This window comes from Macaca nemestrina, chromosome 11, assembly GCF_043159975.1.
Source record: "Macaca nemestrina isolate mMacNem1 chromosome 11, mMacNem.hap1, whole genome shotgun sequence".
In the NCBI taxonomy this organism is placed as follows: Eukaryota; Metazoa; Chordata; class Mammalia; order Primates; family Cercopithecidae; genus Macaca; species Macaca nemestrina.
The window spans coordinates 136,694,990-136,720,183 of record NC_092135.1 but is presented as its reverse complement, the minus strand read 5'-3'; the positions used below and the strand labels follow the sequence as shown (position 1 = coordinate 136,720,183).

Here is a 25,194-nt window from a genome sequence, read left to right as displayed (position 1 = left end):
AGAGTTTTATTTCTTTTAATGAATCCTCAAGATAAATTTGATTCCTCATGCTTTTCTTCTTTCTCCTAAAGACAGAATGTACTGACTTTTGGCCTGGCACGGAGGCTCACGCCTGTAATCCCAAAACTGTGGAAGACCAAGGCGGGTGGATCACCTGAGGTCAGGAGTTTGAGACCAGCCTGGCCAACACGGTGAAACCCCATCTCTACTAAATATACAAAAAATTAGCCAGGTGTGGTGGTGGGTGCCTGTAATCCCAGCTACTCAGGAGGCTGAGGCAGGAGAATCACTTGAACCTGGGACACAGAGGTGGCAGTGAGCCAAGGTCGTGCCATTTCACTGCAGCCTGTGCAACAAGAGCTAAACTCCGTCTAAAAAAAAAAAAAAAAAAAAAAAAAAAAGAATGCCCTCACTTTTTTCTTCCATTTCATTGAAGGCTTCCAACATTTGAATTCAAAGAGTTTCAAGGTCTCTTGCCTATAAATCGAGTTGTACATGTGGGCTAACATGAATCTTTCCACAAACATTAGATTCAAGGTGGAGATGGACCAAGAATTCTATTTTAATAACAACTGAAGCATTGGGAAAAGTTAATATTCAGAACCTAAGCTGTCAAGAGCTGCCAGGGAAAGTGCTCTGAAGACAAAGAGATGCTTTGTTCTTATTCTCAATTGCACCTCGAAGCTGAGCACATCTCATTCAGATAAACAGAAAATTGAAGAAAATTCACCTCTGAGTGAGATTAAGTATAGAAAATTTGAGCCTCAAAGGGAAGATTTGCCAGAGGCCTCAGGCAAGGAAAAGCAGGTAATATGAAGGCAGCTCTGAACTGTTTCTAATATGCTCAGAGCTTCTCAAAAGAATGGGAAAGCTGTCCTTCCAGTGGGGACGGAAGTGTTGCTTTTCTTGCTTAAGCCACCTGGCGATGCAGTTCGTTTCATCTCTGGGCCCCTCTTCCTCACCCGCAGAGTGTCGCGGCATAGTCATTCCGGAACCACCAGCGCCTCTGAGTCCCCTCAGGTGAGGCGTGGACTGAGGTGCAGAGTGGGTGAACACCTTCCTTCGCTGTGTGGCACCAGCGACGCTGCATCTGCGCATGGACTCACCACGCAACACAGCCGCCACCACCCTTGGCACACGCTGCTCTGGATGAAGGCTCCCGGACCCAGCGACAGCACTTGACTGCAGGCTGTGAGGCATCTGCAGCCACGGTCTCTCACAACAGGCATTCTTCCAGCCTTCAGATATGTAGGCTCCAACCCAGAGTGAAGGCAGCACGTAGAGGATGCTGCCCACCCCTTCCCTGGGACCTGCCAGACAGCCCTGCCCTCAGGCAGAAGCGAGTCCTGCACCCAGGGGAGGGCCACGTCCTGGATCCCACGTGTCAAATGTCTCCTGGCTGAGCTGGAAACTCCTTTGCTCACAGGTTGTGACACCTTGCATCGTGGTGCCTGCAGCTTCCCCAGAGATACCACACCGTCTTTGGGATCCCCAACACACAGCGCCCAGTGCTGTCTCCTGATATTTCACGGTCGCCCTTCCTTCGCGGGGCGTCAGCTCTCCAAAGACAGAAGACGTTCAAAGGCCACCGAGGCAGGCAGCACCAGCTACAGACCATCAAGCCTATCAATCAAGCGCTGCCTAAATCACATTTACTCACATCCACATGACTGTCACGTGTCCAAGCGACCGTTGTCAGGACAAAAGAAAGGGCTCAGGGGACAGATTCTCAAAGTCTTCGAAAGTCAAGCGCGCTGCTTCTGCGCCCATCTCACGCAGAATGCCAAGCGGGACGTGTATTTTCATCCATGCCACACGGCTTTACCATAAAGCAGTACGTGGGCCCCAAAATGAACCAAAACACACTGGGCTGCAGAGGCCATCTTGGGGCGCCACTTCCTGCCTCTGAGACCCTGGGCAAGTTACCGGTCTGAGCCCCGGGCTCTCGTCTCCCAGGAGAAGACCAGCCCACCAGGCTGGCGAGGGACTCACAGAGGGCGCTGTAGGTGAAAGGCCTGGAGAATTGCGACTTCGACCACAAAAAGACCTTCTGGGGTTTCTTTTCATTTTTTTTTATATTGAACGACTTAAATGTATTTGGAAGCTTAATTGGAGAAAAGCAAATTCCAGCCTTGCAGGCTCTGTTTTTCTTAGAATGCAGGTCAAGCAGAGGTAGACCAGGCTTAACCGCCTGCAGCGATGCCGCCTCACGCCAGGAACAAACCTGCAGACAGACAACGCGATTTTGTGAATCACGACCACAGACACACTCAGTAAAGCACTGCAAGTGCAGGTAGAATTCTAGAGCCAAGACACCTCTCACACAGATGTGTCTGCAGATTCGAGTAATTTAGACATAAAAATTAAAGCACCATGGCCATCAGGCAGCATTTTGTCCACTGCTCCTCACCCAAAGCTCATCTGGGAAACAAACTGCCCCATGAGACTCCTCTGTCCCGTGTAGACCTGTTAGGGGAGCTGCCCTGGCTTCTCAGCTGCCTGTGCACATGGGCACGGCCGGAGGCAGAACGATCCATGGGCAGGTGGTCAATGTCTTTCCAATCCATTCTCACTTGACGGAGTGTGTGGGGCACCCTCTGACAGTCATCTTGATTTTCCTCTTGCCCCACTGGACTCCACTGGACTTTGACTCTTGCTGGCGGGACTTGGGTCACCCACCTCAAGACACCTCTTCCACTCTTGATGTGGGATCCTGGGTGTCCCTGGGTCTGGCAGCTGGATGCAAAGGCCATTCTGTGCCCCAGGCTCAGCGCTTGCCCTCCAAATGTCCACCTCAATTCTAGGCAACTCCATTTTCCTGCCTTAGTCCTTTACTCCTGGTGTCCCAGAATGCTCCTGCAGTCCCTCCTCCCAGTTTCAACCTTGTTCCCTTGCCTGACCCCCGGGCTATTGTTGCCAATGTGTGGATGATCTGAGCCACCCCCGCCCCCTCTGCTTCAGGGTTTGCCCGAGGAGCAGGCTGCCCTCGCTGCCCCAGGAGCAACCCATCGTGGTCCCCACTTCCAGCCAATACAATAACCAGTCCTCTGGCTTACGTGCCCTGTGGGGACTGTCATTCTTTTGCTCCCATCTCCACACCTTGCCTTCAACATGGCAGGAGCTTAGGTGATTTCCTTCCTTCCTTCCTTCCTTCCTTCCTTCCTTCCTTCCTTCCTTCCTTCCTTCCTTCCTTCCTTCCTTCCTTCCTTCCTTCCTTCCTTCCTTCCTTCCTTCCTTCCTTCCTTTCTTTCTTTCTTTCTTTCTTTCTTTCTTTCTTTCTTTCTTTCTTTCTTTCTTTCTTTCTTTCTTTCTTTCTTTCTTTCTTTCTTTTTTCTGAGACAGAGTCTCACTCCGTCGCCCAGGCTGGAGTGCAGTGGCACTATCTTGGCTCACTGCAAGCTCCGCCTCCTGGATTCACGCCATTCTCTTGCCTCAGCTTCCCAAGTAGCTGGGACTACAGGCACCTGCCACCACACCTGGCTAATTTTTTGTATTTTTAGTAAAGACGGGGTTTCACTGTGTTAGCCAGGATGCTCTTGATCTCCTGACCTTGTGATCCACCCACCTCGGCCTCCCAAAGTGCTGGGATTACAGGCATGAGCCACTGCGCCTGGCTGGTGATGTCCTTTTCAATCTGAACAGCATGAGCCCTCCTGAAGTGCACCCAAGAGAGTGGCTCTCTGCCCAGGCTGCCACTGGACTAGGGCCACTGTGGGCATGACCAAGTGTCCATTGGATCAGTGGGATTTTTTGCCGAGTAACAAATCACCACAACCTCAATGGCATTAAACAACACACACTTGTCTCACAGTTCCTTTGGTCTAGGAGTGCAGGCACATCTCCCGGAGGATGGGCACGGCTCGTGCCACATGGCCCTCTCCATAGACATCCCACAATGTGGTGCCTTCCTTCTTCCAGGTCAGCAGGTGAACATCTCCCACAAGTCAGCTATGACAGAGTCTCATCGAATAAAACAAGAGGAAGGCGCCTGCCAACCCTGTGCCATATCTGTGGGTCAGAAGCAAGCTGCAGGTCACCCTCACCCCCAGCGGAGGAGATCACACAAGGAGGCAGGGACCAGGGGCACCCTAGGGCACACCCACCACACCGTTCTTCCCGGATGAGGTATTCTTGGTGGTTTCATTGGTCTTCTGGGTGTTTCCTTATTGAAGGGTGTTCTGGAATGCAAGCTCTCAAAGACCACAGAGTTATACCCGGAAAGTTGGAGGGGCCTGGGAAGTGATGGAGTCCGCCCCCTCCATATAGACAGGAGGACTGAAGCTAAGGGGAGTGAAAGCACCTGTTACAGCTCATAGATCTTGTTGGAGTCAAAGTTGGGATTGAAATCTAAGCACCCCCTTCTACTGCACCCCTCTAAAGAAGCACTACTGCCATATCTCTAATTCAATGTCACTTTGCCTCCTGCCAGAGGAGACGAGTCGGCATTCTCCATCATTTCCAAGCCGGCACCATTTGTCCCTTCTCAGCTACAGCGCATCGCTCATTCCAGGTCCCAATACTTTGCTTTCTGAAAGCTCTAAACTGATAGAGTTATTATGGAGGGCTAAGATTTGTGTCACTTGTTCTGCTGCACATCTGCATGGATAATGACCGTCACGGGAGGCTCAGCTGGGCGCTCCTGGAGGGAGATGCGTTACATGGGAGTCATGCGAGGCAGGGGAAAGTTGCATAGGAAATAGCAATCTCTCCTGGGATCTGATAATAATTTAAACATTCCTCTGAGACATCTGAGATTCGTAGAAAGGAGGGGAAAGTTGCTAACACAGAAAGAATGTGAGCAATAAAGCAAGCGTCCGGGAAAGCACTGGCTGCCTCCACTGGGGAGCAGATGTCCCTGCTGCAGCCTGGCCACTGTCACCACATGCCAATGCTGTGTGTATGGCCCACACAGTGTAGCCGTTACACCTGCAGGCCTGAAACAAAACAGGAACCAACAGGCAGGAATAAGCAAGCAGCCGCCATGCCGCATGGCAGCGTTCTCCGTCTACAGTGGCTGCAGTAGCTCCATGTGCGTGCGTGGAGTTGAGATCCCTCAGAGGGTCCCGTGAGCCGTGGGCCTGGCCTCGCCTGTCAGGCTGGCCAGGGTCACATGTTGATCCTGCTCCAGTTCTTCCTGGTCTTTTCAGGAAGACAGAGAAAATAAGCAGATGGGAAACAGAAACCCTCCTTGTGGATGAGGACTTGAAAAACATTTTTAGATACCTAGCTCAAGCACCCAAATTAGGTGTGTTTCGATTAAAGTAAATTCTCTGGCCATTCTACTCCCCACCCCACAAAACAAGAACCTCATAAAAAGCCTTCCGGCAACTTCTAACCAGTGTTCACTGTGCTCTCCCACCCCCACCCTCCTGGGACATCTGTTTGTGCGAGCAGATTGCATTCCGCTGATGTATTCACCAGATGAGTGGGACGTGCCCCTCGGCCTACAAGAGTTGAGTGTGTGCTGGGGTGGGTGGTTGTGGGGGACACAGATGTCAACCAAACGTTTTTAGTGCACAGAACCTCTGACGCACAAGTGTCTGCTGATGTTAATTCGGGGTGGCATCTCTCCCCATGACTCACCAGTGGGTCCAGCCGCCCACTGACCTCTGAAGCCGTTTGGGCCCGCCAGAGTGTGAAATTTCAATTTCTACATCAGAGCTTTGTATGTCAGTCCTGGAAAAGATGCTTTATGTGAGAGCAAGGTTGATGTTTTCCAGGTCAGCATTTCGGCTGGGGAAAGCGGAGAGAGAAAGAAAGCACTCATGTCTGCCAGGCACACATCAAGTTTGTAAACACAGCGTTCTCCCGGCACTGGGGTCTACTTGAGAGCGGAGGGTGGGAGGAGGGAGAGGAGCAGAAAAGAGAACTGTTGGGTACTGGGCTTCATACCTGGGTGATGAAATCATCTGTACAACAAACCCCCATGACGCAAGCTTACTTATGTAACAAACCTTCACGTGTACCCCTGAACCTAAAGTAAAAGTTTACAAAAAGACCCCGTTCTCCAAACTCATGTGAAAGTGCTGAGCTGCATCCAAACACTGGGGATTCCCCAAAACGCCAGGTGCCTGCATTTGACCCTCTATACAGCTGGACGTGAACGCAGGCCCAAGAGAGAACGGAGCCCACAAGAGGCTGGGTTGCCTTTGCGTTGCCCTCAGAAGAGGGAGGGCGGGTTGGCGTGGTTACCCAAGATGGTAGCCTTGGCAGGGCCTTTATCCCACGTGGGCCCAGACAAATGGCTTCACCTCTCTGTTTGCTCACTGCAAGGTGCCCCCACGCCTGTGCCCGCCCGGCCTCCCAGTGTGTGCTGTCTCAGGCCCAGAGGAGCTCTTCCCTCCAAACGGGATCAGTCAACACAAAAACCACCTGACTCTTTACTCTGGGGAAGGACGTTAAAGATGCCCCATCCACGTCTGTGGGATGAAACCACTATGTGCCGTCCTTCCAGCACTTGTAGTGCTGCCATGATGGAGGGGGAATGGGACAAGCTGGGAGACATCACTCTCATTGGAGGGGCACCCTCGGCCCCTCCTCCCTCTGGTCACATCCACTAGTCTCCAAGAGTCCCTTCCTGGCACCGAGCTCTACGATGCAAATCTGATGGCTGCAGGGTCATCTGTCCAAAACAGTGGAGTTTGTGGGGCCTCCCTGCATTGTGAATGGTCACAGTCACTCTCCGCTGTCAGAGGGGACCCCAGCACAGCTGGAAAGTCGTATCAGCTCTTGGAGAAAACTCTGCAAACCAGCCGGTTCTGTCCACAAATGGAGGATTCTGGGGCATTGGGCACCCAGGCTAGACCCACTGGCATCTGAAACTAACGTCATGCAGGTAATGTGGGGTCACCTGAAGAATATCGAGGCAGTAAATTAATCAGGACTCAGTGGTTAACCAGACAGAGGGAATGAGGAAGGAGAAAGAGTTTAGGGTCCCTCTTAGCAGAGGGTCTCAGCCACTGAGGAGGAGAGTGCACAGAGGGCAGGAGGAAGTGGTGATGTGACCTTCCCAGGAGCTGCAGGTGTCTCTGTGACAGCCAACTCCCCAGAGCTGGAGAGCTCGATTCTGCAGCCGTTAGACTCAAAGGATTCGGCCAGGGTGTTTTTTACTGTAGGTTTTTTTCATGAGTAGTCTGGCCTGAGATATGTTATTTGCATTTTACTTAACTATATTTACTGCTGGCTAGGAGGTGAAAATTCAGTGCACATGAATCTAAGGTGATGTAATTAGAAGCAACAACACGGGACAAGTTGAGTTCCTGAGCCAGTGGCCCCCAAATAAGAAGCGACACCCTGCGGGCACAAGGTAACTCTCCAGGGTATGGGGAAAATATTAGGTTTTTACAAACAAGAAATTAAGTTTTACCAATATCTAAAATATACATTGAGTGATGTATGTGTAAAATGTATACAAAAATGAATGTAATGCGTACCGGTAAGGATCTGCCGTGACCGGTAAGGATCTGCCGTGACCAACGTCTAGGAAGGGCGAACTGACTGACAAGGAAGGCGACGCGCTGGGCATCTGGCCACTGCCCCGGTGAGCACTCTCTGAGCTTCATCTAGTAGGAGCAAGAGAAGAACAAAAAAGAATATGAGTAACAGAGGGGCCTTTTCGTTTATAAAAGAGTAAGATTCCACTTTGGAAAACTCTAGGAAAAAAGTTAATATTGAATAGAATAATCGCTCACAGCCTTGGATCCCGAGCTTCCATGGCCTCTCAGCACAGCAAATATGGCTGCTTGTTGGGGCCTGAGGGCTTCTGTGTAGTATCTGGAGGATTCCCCCACACACCCCCCCTTCATGTATGCACACCCACCCCCCACACACAACACATACACAACACACAAAACACACACAACACATACACAACACACAACCCATCACACACACACACCACACATCCCATACACACTGCATACACCACACACATCACACACTACACACACATCACACACCCATAGCACACATACTGCATACACCACACACATCACACACTACACACACATCACACGCACCCATAGCACACATACTACATATACCACACACATCACACTCACACACATCACACACACCCATAGCACACATACTGCATACACCACACACATCACATACTACACACACATCACACACACACCCATAGCACACATACTACATATACCACACACATCACACTCACACACATCACAAATACACCGCACATGCATCCCTGGTTGGGAGAGTGTCGGGATCTGGCTAAGCCAATGGAGGGGGCTCCAGCCCCACACTCTGTACTTCAAGTGGGAAAGGAGAGACGTCTACCTGAGATCCCACCTGAAGAAGGTGTCCTGTGGCCACATGAAGTGGTCCCGGAGAGGGACCCCCTTTGGGCATGGCCAGGTCTCTGCACATGCTCTCCAGGTGCATGGGGCATTTTGATGGTACTCGTCATCCCCAAGGCTGGCGTGGGTTTCCCCTCCCCAGGGCCAGCGCCCTTGAGAGCCAGCTCAGCCTCATTGCCTTCTCCCCGGCGTCTGGGTGGACAGGTCCTGGCCCTGGCCCCTCAGGACCCCCTCACCCTCGGCACTGCCAGCACCACCGCTGGTCACTGGAAGAGCATGGAGCTCCCCGTGTGGGCAGCGTCCAGGAAGGCCGCTCTCTTGCGCAGTGCAGGCCGAGAACCTCTGCTGCAGGCAGTGGTCAATATTCCAGGCATGGAATGATCTCCAAGTTGGGTCGAGCCCTGGTTCTGCCACTTCCTGGCACATGTACCTGAGCCACAGTCTTCTCTGTCAAATGGGGGAGCCAATACTGTGCCTTGCCACTGTGTTGGTGAAGAACATCACGCCCAAAGCCAAACCAGCCCTCTGGAAATAGCAACCATGTCATTCCTACAGACACTTCTAAATACACACAGAACTGGGGCAACGTAAAAGCAAGTAGAAATCAGCTAAAAATAAAATCAAAAGGTTGGTGACGTGTGCTTAGGTCCTGGATGGTCCTAAGGAGACAGGCGGCCTCAGCCTGGTCTCCTGCCCATCAGCAGTGGAGCCGGGGAGGGGTGCCAGTCCCCGGATTCCAAGGCCTTTCTGCCTTTGGTGAAGTAGTTGATGTGCCATCAGTTGTGCTTAACTTCCCTCATGCCTGTCTCTGAGTAATATTCAATGTCAGCCCTAATTAAACCCAGGAGCACTTTTCCAACTGAAAGAAGAGATAATGGCCCGTGCTGGGCTGAACAACTGTCTCCTCTGGGCCCAACAATCCCATGTTTGATCAATAAACTGAGCAGCCAGAGACACTGACCAAGGGTAGGAATTTCAAAGTCTGGTTGTTGTCCCTGCCCAGAAGAAGGCCTGGCAGGAGGCAAGGATGTTCTAGGGAAACATCCTCCCCAAGGCCCCAGCCTGAAGAGATGCCACATAGTCAGTCTTGCAGCGTGCCCCGTCATCACAATGCCCAGGCTTGTAACATCCATTTCCTCCTCACAATAACCTGCAAGGCAGAAGTTACCATTTACTGTAAATGCCCAAACAGAGCTACAGATGGTCCCGTGACCTCAGCCAGGGTCTCACTGTGGGGAACTGTCTGTTCGAACCCAGGTCTGTCTGGCTTAAAAAGTTGTATTTCTACCCACGGCACTGCACTGATGATCCGCACATTAGTTTAATCAATTGTATGCCCGGCTCTGCGAAGAGCCTGGGGAAGCAGAGATTGCAGTGGGCACCTGGGGGGAGGAAGCAGTGACCAAGCGCCCCTCCCCCTGTCCCAAATCGCCATCTTCCTCTGCACTGTGTAGTCCTGGGCCTCTTTTATTAACCCTCAGCCACCCCTTCTGCCACTATTAGGCATTCTTAGACTTCACCATGGACAGGTGCCTCGGGGCTCAGCAGGGAAGGCCAGACCGGAGTCAGCTCCACACCAGGTGTGTGCTGTTCACTCTTAGGGGGCTCCAAATGCCTGCCCAGCCAGCCCTCCCTCCCTGTGCCTGCAATGGTGCAAGCCCCCTCGCAAGCATGCCCCTAAACACAGATTTCCAGCCGACTGAAAACTATTATCAGGCCCAGTGCAGTGACTCACACCTGTAATCCCTGCACTTTGGGAGGCCGAGGGGGTGGATGGATCACTTGAGGCCAGGAGTTCAAGACCAACCTGGCCAACATAGCAAAACCCCATCTCTACTAAAAATAAAAAAATTAGCCCACCGTGGTGGTGCACACCTGCAGTCCCAGCTACTTGGGAGGCTGAGGCGGAAGGATTGTTTGAACCCGGGAGGTGGAGGTTGCAGTGAGCCTAGATCAGGCCACTGCACTCCAGCCTGGGTGACAGAGCGAGACTCTGTCTCAAAACAACAACAACAACAAAAACTATTGTCATCGCGCTGGTAGTGTCTGATAGATTAACAAAGATGAGTTTATTTCATTCAGCAATGAACTGTGTGTTCCCCATGAAATAACAAGGACAATTGTATTTTCCCAATAAGTGAATGGGAGCATAAAAAGTAATATGCTGTTTAAAGTAAAATATTGAACAAATTAAAAATTATCAAATGCCAAGAAACTCCAGGCTTTCACCCAGTTGAAAGTAATACACCCTAAAAAGAAAAAGAGACTAGATTTCATGGGAGAAACAACATTTTTAGGACACGGGAGTGGAACATGGATTGCGTCCCAACAGTGTTTCCACGCTGGAGTCTGCAGAAGAGTTGATGCTCGCTGTGGTGCTATGGAAAACAGTATGTTGGCTCTGAAAAGGTCGAGAAGGCTCCTGTAACCCAAAGGTAAACACTTCGCTGCAGGATTGCTGTAAGCCTTCAGCGTGCTAATGAGCACAGTCAAGCTGAGGGAGGTAAACGGAATATACCGTTTCCAGATTTGTTTGACTGCAAGGATCCTTTGCATGTGAGTAGTAGTGACAGCGGGGAAGCCATCTGTTGATGGATCCCAGAAGACCGTTCAACAGAACCGAGTTTAGGAAATTCTGCATTGGACTCATGCCAGTCCCAGAGGGTACAGGACGATGCAGTCTCTCGGAATCACTGGGCATGGTCTTCCCAGATCTGCTAGAAGATGACAAGACCTCACCTGGAACAAGATCTGGCCTGAAGCAAGACCTGCAGTTTCCCAGGAGGGAACAGCCACAGTCAGCCTCGAACATCCCCACTTCCTGCTGCTCTCACGTGAGCTTCTGCCTTACATTTACTTAGAGTTAGTAAGTCTGATTCCCTTACCTTGTCATCAGCAACTAACAAAGGTGATTGGCATGGCCTTAGTGAACGGCCCAGGCTTCCCAAATTCACCCTCGTTGCCAAGTGCTGCATGATTTTTTTATTTTATTTTTTATTTTTTATTTTTTTGAGACAGAGTTGCCCTCTTGTCACCCAGGCTGGAGTGCAATGGCACGATCTCAGCTGACTGCAATCTTCGCCTCCCAAGTTCAAGCGATTCTCCTGCCTCAGCCTCCTGAGTAGCTGGGATTACAGGCACCTGCCACCATACCCGGCTAATTTTTGTCTTTTTAGTTGAGATGGGGTTTCTCCACATTGGAAAGGCTGGTCTTGAAAGCCTTACTTCAGGTGATCCTCCCACCTCGGCCTCCCAAAGTGCTGGGATTGCAGGCATGAGTCACTGCACCTGGCCAAGTTCTGCATGATTTTTGCCACAGGTTTAAGGGTTTGAGTATGTGAGACCCCCGTGCTCTGCCACTCCTCCTAAGCCTCCTGCCTGCACTTGCCACGAGGCCTCCAGGTGGACATGGAGTCCAGGCTGTGGTTACAATGCCAAAGCGATTAGGCTGTCCATGAGTGTTGGTGCCATTAAGGGACATTGATTAGGACACTCTACTCTTTCAATAGATTTTCAATTAAAAGGAAGAAAAGATTGAAGACCATTCTGCCCTTAATTACCCACGTGGCCACTGGATGAGCCACTGAAATCCTCAGGCTCTCAGAATTCTAATCCAAACATTGATTCTCACAGTCCCTTAATCAAAATAAACGCACACACCCAGATACAATGGGATGTATCTCCGCTCTTTTCCAACAGCTTTCCCTCTGCCGTAAGGATATCTATCACTAACTGAGCTGTCACTGAGAGCCAGGTTGTGTGGACATTTTAAATATGTATCTTATTTAACCTCTCAGCCGCTCTATCAGGAAGTGAATGTGACCTCAGAGCCATTTGGCCTCAATTTGAGGTGCCCCTGGCAATGTGCTGTGCAAACTGCAATCCGCTTACTCCAAGGAATAGAATCACACTGTTGTGTGGAGGCCTCATCGCTGCTGTTCCCCGACCCGAACTCCCAATATTCCAGAGACCCAGGACCTATGGACTGTGAAATTAGGAACCAAAACAGACACACCACTCAGAGCAGAGCCGTGCTGGAGGCTGGAGAAGTGTTGGGATTTGCAGACATTTAAAAACTAAACAATTAAAATCATCTGCAATGGGTGTGTTATGAATAAAATCATGGATTCACTGTAAATTTTTTTCTAAATACAAAACAGATTCAGGCACACTGTGTGTTCCTGGTCCAAGCCGACCTTCCAGTTGGTCTCTCCAAGGTCGGCGCCCCCTCCTCCTGCCTGTTTCCACAAAAGCTTTAGCTGTTACGCCCAAATGCTGGCCACATCTCCTCACTCACCTGGTGAAACTGAATAACCATTTCCTCAGAAGTTATGTGCAACACACAATACAACCAGGGGATTTTACATGTAGAGCTTCCTTATTTTAACCTCACACCATCACATTATCGGGGTAGAGTCAGAAGGAGGCCGACATTTCCATTAGATTGGAACTCACAGGGTCAGGCTTTCAGAGGTGGAAGGGACGTCAGAAGGCTACTTCTCAGAGGGTCCGTTGTACAGAGAGGAAGCCAAGATCATGTGGGGGACCCACCCGAGCTGTGGTGATGGGGTGGTCTGTTACTGGGCCACGAACCCAGATCTTCAGACTCCAAGACCAGGTCTCGTCTTTGGAGATTACATGAACCCTTTCTTCAATCCACATGAAAACTAGGTCACAAAACACAGGTTAAGAAACATTTCTGATGTGTCCTCTATTGCTTAGGATGACTCCAGTTGGAGAAGGCACTCTACTCTGTTTATGGAAAATCACCTCCTCAGAAACTTTTTTTTTTTTTAGCCATCATCATGTGCTTATGGAAAAACATCATTCAATAATAAACACCAGAATAGACACTCGGGAGCAAACCAGAGTTCTTTGTTTTGTTTTTGGTTTTCATTTTCTTTTGTTATATAAAGAGGATTTTCATTCTTGCCACCCTCATAAACTGTGTTCAAACTTTTCGTCTCTAGCTGCGTGTCTCTGAGCTAAAGACAACTGCTGCCTATACTGGACATAGAGCAGAAGTGGAAACTTTTTCTGTAAAGGGCCAGATAGTAAATATTCTAGCTTTGCAGGTCATATGGTGTATTAGTCAGGGTTCTCCAGAGACATAGGGCCAATTGAATACACACACACACACATATGTGTATATATATACACACACACACATTGTGTATATATATACACACACATATATACACACAGATACATATATATACATCTACATATATATTATATATACACATATACAATTTATTCTAAGGAATTGACTCACGTGATTAGGAAGGCTGAAGGCTGAGCCGTCCCATGATCTGCCACCTGCAGGCTGGAGACCCAGGAAAACCCATGTAGTTTAAGGGCCTGAGTGTGGGAGAACCGATGGAGTCAATTCCAGGCCTGGTCTAAGATCCCGAGAACAAGGAGTAGTGAGGGCAGGAGAAGAGCCATGTTCCAGCTCAAGAGATCAGGCAGAGAGCAAAGTCAACCTTCCTCCACCATTTTATTCTATTCATGCCTTCAATGGATTGGAGGCACCCACCCACACTGGGGAGGGCCATCTGACTTAGTCCACCATTTAAATGTTCAACTCTTCCAGAAACACCCTTGCAGACACACCAGAAATAATGTTTAACCACATATCTGAGCATCCTCTGGCCCAATCAAGTTGGTGCATAAAACCAACCATTACATCTGGTCTCTGCTGCACCTACTCAACTCCACCCTTGTGGCATGAAAGCAGCCAGAAAGTATAAACAGGTAGGTATAGCTGTGTACTAATAAAACTTTATTTACAAAAATAGGCCATTGGCCAGGTTTGCCAATCCCTGTTATAAATAATGACAATGTTTTTGTGTAGAACGCTGAGTGAATTATTGTGGCATCAGTGGATGTATTTTTGAATTTTACAAGCATTAATTAAGCACTTTAACATTTTACTGACTATCAACGTTTTGCCTGGGCAAGCTGTCATTGTGTAGTCATTTGAAAAAACATTTCAAGAACACTGTTGTCAAGACTTGTAGAGAAGCCAACATTCAGGACATTCAAGAGGAAGGGTCAGGAATGAGTGAGCTGTATTTATTCCAGTCGTTCCACAAAGCTAAGAAGCACCTAGAAATACACCAATAACAATAAAGGTCTTGGGTACAGGAATTTTTTCTCTGTCACTACCACTTTGTGAAATAATTCTACACACCCTTCTTCCACATTGGGAATATTTCCAGTGGTCTCTAGAAAAGCTCTGCCCCTGGATTTCTATGGCATGGATTGTGTTACATTCTTACAAAACACAGCACAATACCCATCCCCTGCTGCAAACTACATGTTAGGAAAAACCTGATCAAAAGTTTTCTGAAGGAATTTTCCAGGCGCGGTGGCTCATGCCTGTAATCCCAGCACTTTGGGAGGTCGAGGTGGGCAGATCACTTGAGGCTGAGAGTTTGAGAACAACTTGACCGAAGATTATGGTGAGCTCTGACATTGAGGTGATGCACGGGGTCTGGTTCCTGGCAGAGGGGAGAGTGTGGGAGGGGAGAGGAAGGAACTACTTGAAGAACTGAGGAAGACAGGTGTGACCAGAGAGAAGAACCAGGAGGGGCGACGAGAGAGGTAACAGAGGTGATCACAGAAGGAAGAAAGATGAATAGGCCTCAGGTGAAGCCAGAGAAAACTCCAGAAGCCCACGAAGCACATTCCAACAAGCTCTTCAGGGACATTGTGCCCAAGAATTCCATACACAGCCCAGGTGTTGGCCACAAGAAAAGGTTGTAGAAAGACAGTGTCAGATGGAGAGGCCGGGAGGATGCAACACCCCCGCACCGCTATTCCATCTGCAAACTCCAGCCAGCAGAGGCCAAGTTAGAGAAAGCAGCACAAGAGGGGGCGAACATGGCAGCAAAGGTGGTGATAAGTAAGAAACCCTGTAAACAAAGGCATTCGGTCCAAGAAACTGTAAATGGGAGTAATACAATCAATGCAGGCTGGGCACAGTGGCTCACACCTGTAATTCCAGCACTTTGGGAGGCCAAGATAGGTGGATTGCTTGAGCCCAGGAGTTCAAGATCAGCCTGGGAAACATGGTGAAACCCTATCTCTACAAAATATACAAAAATTAGCCAGGAGTGGTGGTGCATACCTGTGCTCCCAGCTACGAGGGAGGCTGAGGCAAGAGGAATACCTGAGCCAGGGAGGTGGAGGTTGCAGTGAGCTGAGATCATGCCACTGCACTCCAGCCTGGGTGACAGAGCAAGACCCCATCTCGAAAAATAAAATAAAATCAATGTAAATGCCAAAGCAATTATTCTTAGAAGGTACCAAAAAAATCTCAATATACTAAATTGTGATTTAAGAACAGTCTGTTTCTAGAATCCCAAAGTCACAGAAATAGGACTGGTAAAGGGGAAAAGTGAATGCATGCTAAGTGTTTAATCACATGTGGGTTCTCAATAGGAAGAAATGAGAGTGAGAACCTCCCAAGTGCTGGCAAGCAGTGAGGGGTGTGTGCTTAAAACAAACAAACAACAAAAAAGCATAAAAACCAAAATAAAGAGGGGCAAAAAAAGACAATATGCATATAAGGTAGAATAGTACACTGCATTAAAAATCATGTTCTAGGCCAGGCACGGTGTCTGATGCCTGTAATCTCAGCACTTTGGGAGGCTGAGGTGGGTGGGTCACCTGAGGTAAGGAGTTTGAGACCAACCTGACCAACATGGCGAAACCCCATCTCTACTAAAAAATACAAAATTAGCCGAGCATGGTGGCAGGCGCCTCTAATCCCAGCTACTCAGGAGGCTGAAACATGAGAATAACTTGAACCTGGGAGGCGGAGGTTGCAGTAAGCAGAGATCGTGCCATTGCACTCTAGCCTGGGTGACAGAGCAAGACTCCATCTCAAAAAAATAAAATAAAATCATGTTCTACATGAAAACCTAATGACGTGAAATTATTTCTATAATTTCAACTTTTATTTTAGATTCGGGAGTACATGTGCAGGTTTGTTACATGGATACATTATGTGCCAATGAGGTTTGGTGTACAAATGATCCCACCCCACCCAGGCAGTGAACACTATACCCAATAGTTTCTCAACGCTTGCTTCCTTCCCATCCTCCCCTAGTTAGAGTCTCCCTCTTTATTTCCATGTGTACCCAATGTCTAGCTCACACTTATCAGTGAGAACATGTGGTGTTTGGTTTTCTGTTTCTGTTAATTCACTTAGGATAGTGGACTCCAGCTGCACCCATGTTGCTGCCCAGGACATGATTTCATTATTTTTAAGGCCGTGTAGTATTCCATGGTATATATGTACCATATTTTCTTATTCCAATCCACCATTGATGGGCACCTAGGTTGATTCCATGCCTTTGCCATTGTGACTGGTGCTGCGATGAACATACCAGTGCATGTGTCTTTTTGATAGGATGATTTCTTTTTCTTGGATATATACCCAGCAATGGGATTGCTGGTCAGATCTCCAGACTGCTTTCCATAGGGGCTGAACTAATTTACATTCCCATCAACAGGTATAAGGATTCCCTTTTCTCTGCTGCTCGCCAGCAGCAAACTTTTTTTTTTTTTTTACTTTTTTATAAGAGCCATTCTGATTGGTGTGAGATGGTAGCTCATTGTCATTTCGATTCACATTTATATGAAAATTAATGATGTCGAGCATTTTTTCATGTTCGTTGGTCACCTGTGTCTTGAGAAGTGTGTGTTCATCACTTTTAAGCCTTTTGGCTAAGATCAAGTGTGAGAAGGGTGTGTTCGTGTCTTTTGCCCACTTTTTAATGTTCTTCATTATTGCTTGTTGAATTATTTAAGTTCCTTATCGACATAGTGTGGATGTTGTCTCCGCCCAAATCTCATATAGAAATGTAATCCCCAATGTTGGAGGTGGAACCTGTTGGGAGGTGACTGGATCATGGGGGCAGATTTCTCATGAAAGCTTTAGCAGCATTTCCGTTGGTACTGTCCTCATGATAGTGGGTCAGTTATTGTGAGATCTGGTCATGGCAGAAGGAGAAAGGGGAGCAGGCACACCCCATGGTGAAAACAGGGACAAGAGAGTACAGTAACAGACTATAAGCTTCCTGAGGCCTCCCCAGAAGCAGATGCTGCCATGGTTCCTGTACAAGTGTATTATTGCATTGCTATAAGGAAATACCCAGGTAATACTTAGGTATTTCCTTATAGCAATGCAAGAATACACTAATACACTTACAGAAAAAGGTCTGGATACTAGACATTTTTCAGATGCATACTTTGTGAATATTTTCTCCCATCCTGTAGGTTTTCTGTTTACTCTGTTGATAGTTTATTTTGCTGTGCTGTGCAGAGGCTCTCTAGTTTAATCAGGTACCACTTGTCAATTTTTGGTTTTGTTGCAATTGCTTTTGAGTACCTAGTCATAAATTCTTTCCCAAGGCCAGAATGGTATTTCCTAGGTTTTCTTCTAGGATTTGTGTAGTTTGGAGTCTTACATTTAAATCTATAATCCATCTTGAGTTACTTTTTGTATACAGTAAAAGGTAGGGGTCCAGTTTCACTCATCTGCATATGGCTAGCGGGCTCTCCCAGCACCGTTTATTGAATAGGAAGTCCTTTCCCCATTGCTTATTTTCGTCAACTTTGTAGAAGATCTGATGGCTATAGGTATGCATCTTTATTTCTGGCTTCTCTATTCTGTACCTTTGGTCTATGTGTCTGTTTTTGTGCCAGCACCACGTTGTTTGGGTTTATAGCTTAAAGTTGGGTAATTTGATGCCTCCAACTTTGCTCTTTTTGCTTAGAATTGTCTTGGCAATTTGGGCTGTTTTTTGATCCCATATGCATTTTAGGATTGTTTTTTCTAATTCTGTGAAAAACGATGTTGGTAGTTTGATAAGAATAGCATTGAATCTATAGATTGCTTTGGGCAGTATGGCCATTTTAATGTTATTAAATCTTTCAATCCATGAGCATGGAATATTTTTCCATTTGTTTGTCATCTACTATTTCTTTCAGCAGTGTTTTGTAGTTCTCCTTGCAAAGACATATTCCTAGGTGTGTGCGTGTGTGTGTGTGTGTCTATTATAAATGGGATTATGTTTTTGATTTGACTATCAGCTTGATTATTACTGGTGTATAGAAATGCTACTGATTTTTTGTATATTGATTTTGCATGCTGAAACTTTATTGAAGTACATATCATTTCTAGGAGGCTTTGGTGGAATCTTTAGGGTTTTCCAGGTATAAAATCATATCATCAGCCAAAAGAGATAATTTGGCTTCTTTCCCTATTTGATGCCTTTTATTTCTTTCTCTTGCCTGATTGCTCAGGCTAGGACTTCCAGAACTATGTTGAATAGGAGTGGTGAGAGTAGGCATCCTTATCTTGTTTCAGTTCTTAATGGAAATGCTTCCAGCTTTTGCTCATTCAGTATTATGTTGGCTATGGGTTTGTCATAGATGGCTCTCATTATTTTGAAGTATGTTCCTTTGATACCTAGTTTGTTGAAGGTTTTTTATCATAAAAGGATGTTGGATTTTATTGAAAGCTTTTCCCATGTCTATTGAGATGATCATATGGTTTTTGGTTTTCATTCTTTTATGTGGTAAATCACGTTTATGGAGTTGTGTATGTTGAACCAACTTTGCATCCTGGTACTGAAGCCTACTTGATCACGGTGAATTAACTTTTTCATGTGCTGTTGGATTCAGTTTGCTAGTATTTTGTTCAAGATTTTTGCATCTATGTTTATTAGAGATATTGGCCTTTAGTTCTCTTTTTTCAATGTGTCTTCACCAGGTTTTGGTTTCAGAGTGATACTAGCTTCAGAGTATCAGTTAAGGAGGAGTCCCTCCTCTTCAATTTTTTGGAATAGTTTCAGTAGAATTGGTACCCACCGTTTGTGTACGTCTGGTAGAATTCAGCTACGGCTCCGTCTGCCCTGTTTTTTTGTTTTGTTTTGTTTTGTTTTGTTTGTTTGTTTTTGGTAGGTTTTTAAAATTACTGATTCAAGTTTGAATCTTGATCAAGTATGAAACTTGATATTGATCTGTTCAGAGTTTTGATTTCTTCCTGATTCAATCTTGGGAGGTTGTGTATTTCTAGGAATTTATCCGTTTCCTCTAGATTTTCTAGTTTGTGTGCATAGCTGTGTTCATAATAATCTCTGCGAATCTTTCTTATTTCTGTGGGTCCAGCTGTAATGTCACCTTTGTCATTTCTTACTATGGTTATTTGGAGCTTCTCTCTTTTTTTCTTTGTTAATCTAGCTAGCAGTCTATCAATCTTATCATTTCAAAAAAACAACTTTTGGTTTTGTTGATTCTTTGTGTGGATTTTTGGGTCTCAATTTATTTCAGTTCTGCTCTAATTTTAGTGTTTCTCTTCTTCTGCTAGCTTTGGGATTAGTTTATTCTTGCTTTTCTAGTTCCTCTAGGTGTGACTTTAGACCCTTAATTTGAGATATTTCTAACTTTTTGATGTAGGTGATTAACACTATAAACTTTCCTCTTGACACTGATTTTGCTGCATCCCAGAGATGTTGGTTATATTGTGTCTCTGTTTTCACTTATTTCAAAGAATATTTTTATTTGTCTTAATTTTATTGTTTACCCAAAAGTCATTCAGGAGTAAGTTATTTAATTTCCATGTAATTATGAGGTTTTGAGAGATCTTCTTCGTATTAATTTCTATGTCTACTCCCCTGTGGTCCAAGAGTATGGTTGGTATGATTTCAATTTTTTAAAAATGTAATGAGACTGGCTTTATGGCCGAGCACTTAGAGTACTGGATGTGCATGTGAGAAGAATGTCTATTTTGTTATTAATGGCTAGAATATTCTGCAGATATATATTCGGTCCTGTAGGTCAAGTGATGCAAAATTTTAATGTTTATTGGGAGCTGTTTTCACTGGGAATTAGTTTAACTTACAAGCTGGAGAATGTAAGTCTTTACACATTCAATGAAAAACAAAGATTAGAAAACCATATTACATTGAAATTTCATTCTTATACATAAAACTATACATTACATAGTTATGAAAAACTTCAACAAAGAAATAACAAAGTTAGTGGTGGTTTAAGAGACCATAGGAAAATTATATTTTCTCTTTTTTGTTAATTATATTTTATAATGTCTCTGATAAATATGTATTCTACCACAAGGAAACAAGTTATTTTAAAAATAAAATTGTAAAATAATTTGTGTGGTGTAATTTGTAAGTCTATACATAAATTATAAATACATTCATAAAAATATAACCAGATGGCAGAGGAAGGACCAAATATATCATATATGATTAAAATTGATAAAAGTTAGAATACAAAATATGATACCATAAATACTTCTGTGCCAAATAACATAATGTTAAAATATTTAAAATGCAAACTCTTCAGAACATAAGGAAAAACTGACAAAAACATAATTTTAGTCACCTGTAGTCCCAGCACTTTGGGAAGCCAAGGTGAACCTGGGTCAGGAGTTTGAGATCGGCCTGGCCAACATGGTGAAATCCCATCTCTACTAAAAATACAAAAATTAGCCGGGCATGGTAGTGCATGCCTGTAATACCAGTTCCTCAGGAGGCTAAGGCATGAGAACCTGGGAGGCAGAGGTTGCAGTGAGCAGAGATCCCGTGACTGCACTCCAGCCTGGGCAACAGAGCAAGACTCTGTCTCAAAATAATAAAAAAAGGAAAAGAAAAGCATAATTTTAGTGGCAGACACAATTACACATCTTAAAGTCAAGAAGCAGATCTTTAATAAGGATACCGAGTATCTAAATAATATGAATTAAGAAGGCTGCTTTAATAGATATATTACGATTTGCACCTTCTAAAGATGGAATACATATTACTTTTTCAAATTCATGGAACAGTCACAAAAATATACCATATACCAAACAATGAATTATACCTCTGTAGATTTAAAAGAAAATGGTATATTACCAAATACTAATTTATAAAATTATGAACAATTTAAAAGTTATACCCAAAAAATACAACCTCTTGAGAACAATATATATGACTACATAAATAGTTGACAAATAAATATTTGATTAAAAAATGCCATCACAAATGCAAATTATTAAGGAAGTGATTATAATTATAATAGTACACATTAGAGTATATGAAATTGGCTCAAAACTGTACTCAGGAAAAAAAAAGTCTTAAAATATTTTGTTTGTCCTTATTGTCATGTTTATCAGTGGCCACAATCTATGGAGTATTTACTATGTTCCAAGCACAGTGCTAAATACTATATACAGATTATCTAATTTAGTTATTTCCTAAATCTTACCAGGTAGATGTTAAACAATTAGCATGAAAGTGAATGAAAGAAGTCTCCAAATCAAAGAGCTAGAAAAAAAGGCATCAAAATGCCTTCAAGGAAAACATGTAAGATATACAAAAAGAATAAAGAAAGATGGAAAACAGGAAACAATGAATGAGTGAAGAGAAAAAGTAAAATTCATAATTCTAAGAGCTGGTTCTCTGAAAAGACACTAAGGAAACCACTGAGAAGCCTAATTACGTAGAAAATAAAGAAAAAACAAATACACACCATTGGGATTTATCAAAGAGATATAAATGATATGGAGGAGATCTTAAAATATAAACAATGTTATAGTCACCCCACACTACTATATTTGGAAAACAGAATCTCAACGCAGAAGGTTCTCTTAAAAAATTACCAACATTGGTTGTTAAAAGGAGATGATTTGGGCTGGGCACAGTGGCTCACATCTGTAAACCTAGCACTTTGGGTGGCCGAAGCAGGTTGATCACGAGGTCAGGAGTTCAAGACCAGCCTGGCCAACATGGTGAAACCCTGTCTCTACTAAATGAAATCTAGGACTAGTGCACCAAATGAAATCTTTCGAAGAATAGCAAAAAAAAAAAAAATTAATTAATGAAATAAATGGAAATGTTTACAATTCATTTTAGAACCAAGCATAATTATTTCTCTAGCGTTCTCTTTTATAAATACATATAGCAAATTCTTCTATGAAAAACTAGGGAAGGAAGACCAGTGCTCTATAAAGGAAAAAATACACCATGGCCAAGTAAAGATTATTCCAGGAATGCAATGTAAGACATCTATGAATATAAATCTTGTCAATTGGAAAAAGGATTAAAACCATATGATCATCTCAATAGATGCCAAAAGGCTTTTGATAATATTCAGGATGCACTCTTCAGTGTATATGTGTACATACACACACACACACACACACACACACACACACTCCAAGATTGGGGTTGCTTATATGCAGGGAAGATCACATGTTATTACCCGGTTCCACTGCTACTTGGAATGTGATGGTCAGGTCTGCTCATATCTAAGAAGAAGAAGAACAGAGCCATGCAAGAGAGGTGAGGTGGGTCATGCAGGAAGAAAACATACCTCCTAGGTCAAGAACCACATTGCCAGAGCTCACCCAGAGGGAAGCTTGCTAGAAAGAGCTGGTGAAAAAAAAGATGGGGTTGTCAGATTAAATACAGGACACCAGTTAGATTTGAATCTCAGGTAAATAACAAATAATTTTTTTGACTACAAGTATGTCCCAAATATTGCATTGGACATACACTAAAAAAAGTATTGGCCAGGCACAGTGGCTTACGCCTGTAATCCCAACACTTTGGGAGGTCGAGGCGGGTGGATCACGAGGTCAGAAGTTCAAGACCAGCCTGGCCAAGATGGTGAAACCCCATCTCTACTAAAAATACAAAAATTAGCCAGGTACGGTGGTGTGCACCTATAATCCCACCTACTCGGGAGGCTGAGGCAGGAGAATCACTTGAACCTGAGCGGCAGAGGTTGCAGTGAGCTGAGATCGCGCCACTGCACTCCAACCTGGGTGACATAGTAAGACTCTGTCTCAAAAAAAAGTATTAATCATTTATCTGAAATTGAAATGTAACTAGGTATCCTGTATTTTATTTACTAAATCTTGCAAATCTACGAAAACACCAAGCCAGAGATGTGGCTCCCATGTCAGAGAACATTACAGCAGGTTGGCCCCAAGAACTTGCAAATACCCAGCAAGGAAAAAGAGCCATTTGTTCACCTACTGCATGGAATATCAGTGACTAATGTGATCAGAGCTGCAACCAAGCAAAAGAATAGATTGTAGTCGGATGACCGGTTAAAAAAGCAACATCTGCACCTTGCTGTCCCTTCCCCCCATACCCCACAGAGCATAGAGGTTAAACTTTGGCAAGGAAGGAGAAGGCAGACATGCTGCCCCGTGGGCATTCCAGGAAGAAGGAGTTGGGGCAGAAGAGTAGAACATCAGACCAAGCCCCTCCTCACTTCAAGACCCTCAGATTACAGCAAGGGGAGGTTGGCGGGGAGGATGCAGGGAACTTTAATAGGGCAAGAGGAGGCTGGAGATGCAAACTGTAGATTTCAATAACCAACTGACCAGGAAGTTGAGGAATCTGCCCAAGATGCTATTAAGATATATGCCACCATTCAGCTTGTGAGTGGAGAAAAATAAAACCTTTTTATTATTTAATATATTAGCCAATGTCTTGATTAATGGTGAAGCACTAGAGCTATTCCCATTATAGTAAGAAATAAAACAAAGCTACCCCCACTGTTGTTATTAAATATTCTTCTGGAATTTGCTTGCTACAGCAATTAGAAAAGAAAAGAAAATAGGAGATAGTGTATTGGAAAGGAAGGAGTAATTATTTTTATTTGACAATCATATAATTTTCTAACTGAAAAATTATAAAAACAAGAGCTCAATAAGCTGCCAGAAGAAATGAAAAATATGAACAAATTCCTTCTGTCACACCACAGCTTACGGACTGCCGGGACACTCAAATGCATTCCCCAGGGTCAAAGATTCATCCACAGCTGTAACAAGGATGAAATCTGGGGAAACGCATTCACATGCTTCCTCTCTTGTCTATCCAGACATCTGACCTCCTCCTGCCCTGAGGAGGAAGGGAGAGAGATTAGGATTATTATAGCAAGTGATATTTTTAAAAGATAGAATATTCATCTCCTACTTGAAATACAGGAATTTTGTATCTGCAGGAAGAAAGCAAGATTTTGTTGAGACAGAAAAGAAACTTCCCAAATTGATCTCCTTTAGAACTCAGGGGGTGAGTCCATGGAGTTTCAAAACAGCTGTGCCTAAGGGAGACTATATCCCACCTGGAGACGCAAGAGAATGACCCTGTCCTCTGAGGAGAAGTGCAGGTAAGAGAATGAAGAGAAAAGTAAAGGAAATGGGTGGGTATCAGGTGGGCTGAAACTCCGGCATGAAGAGGGTTGTGTTGGCAAGGGGAATACCAAGGATGGGGGCTTCTGCCTACCTTCCTGCTTGGAAGCCCCTGAAGAAGGTGCCCTCACATACTGACTGGCACCAGTGGCCACATCCTATGTAAGTCCAGTGGCGTCCATGCACAGAGGCCTTCCTTAGAGTGACTGTGCCACCCAAAGACACTAGGGTCCCCTAGGCCTGTGGAGGCCAACAGAGGAGTACTCGATTGCAAGCCAGTGATCCACCATTTTGGGGAGCTCTGGGGGCTGCACGGCCCTGCAGCAAAGGCCATGGGATGAGCTTAAGGGACAGATGCGGAGCGCCTCCAATGTGCAGTAGCCAGAACGGGTCCCAGGCAGCCAGGGGTGATGACAAGGACCACTAGGAGTGTGACCCAGGACAAGAAGCAGAACTGGGATGATCCCTGCTACCCTGTTCAGCAACACTTCCAGGGCAGCAAGTCCCCAGAAACCCACAAAGACCCTCTACACCAACGCCCTCAACTCCCAAAGCCAACTCAAAGAGAAGCAGGGCACAGATTCTGACATTCTAAAGATTGAGAACCAGAGAGATCGTTGACATTATTGCAAAATGCTTTCTTGCTTT

General features: G+C 45.3%; 2 long non-coding RNA genes across 3 annotated transcripts; one reads left to right on the top strand and one right to left on the bottom strand.

Annotated features, from left to right (window-relative positions):
• Positions 1–394: 394 nt before the first annotated feature.
• Positions 395–9,572, bottom strand: LOC139357269 (uncharacterized). Of its 2 annotated transcripts, none has more exons than XR_011610203.1 (3): positions 9,283–9,572; positions 7,434–7,562; positions 395–2,224 (listed from the first exon to the last, which is right to left on the bottom strand). It is a non-coding gene; the product is annotated as an uncharacterized lncRNA (long non-coding RNA). The 2 variants fall into 2 exon arrangements; XR_011610202.1 differs by lacking the exon at positions 9,283–9,572 and adding an exon at positions 8,302–9,274.
• Positions 6,712–10,739, top strand: LOC139357270 (uncharacterized). Its single transcript, XR_011610204.1, has 3 exons — positions 6,712–6,835; positions 7,188–7,306; positions 10,619–10,739. It is a non-coding gene; the product is annotated as an uncharacterized lncRNA (long non-coding RNA).
• Positions 10,740–25,194: the final 14,455 nt, after the last annotated feature.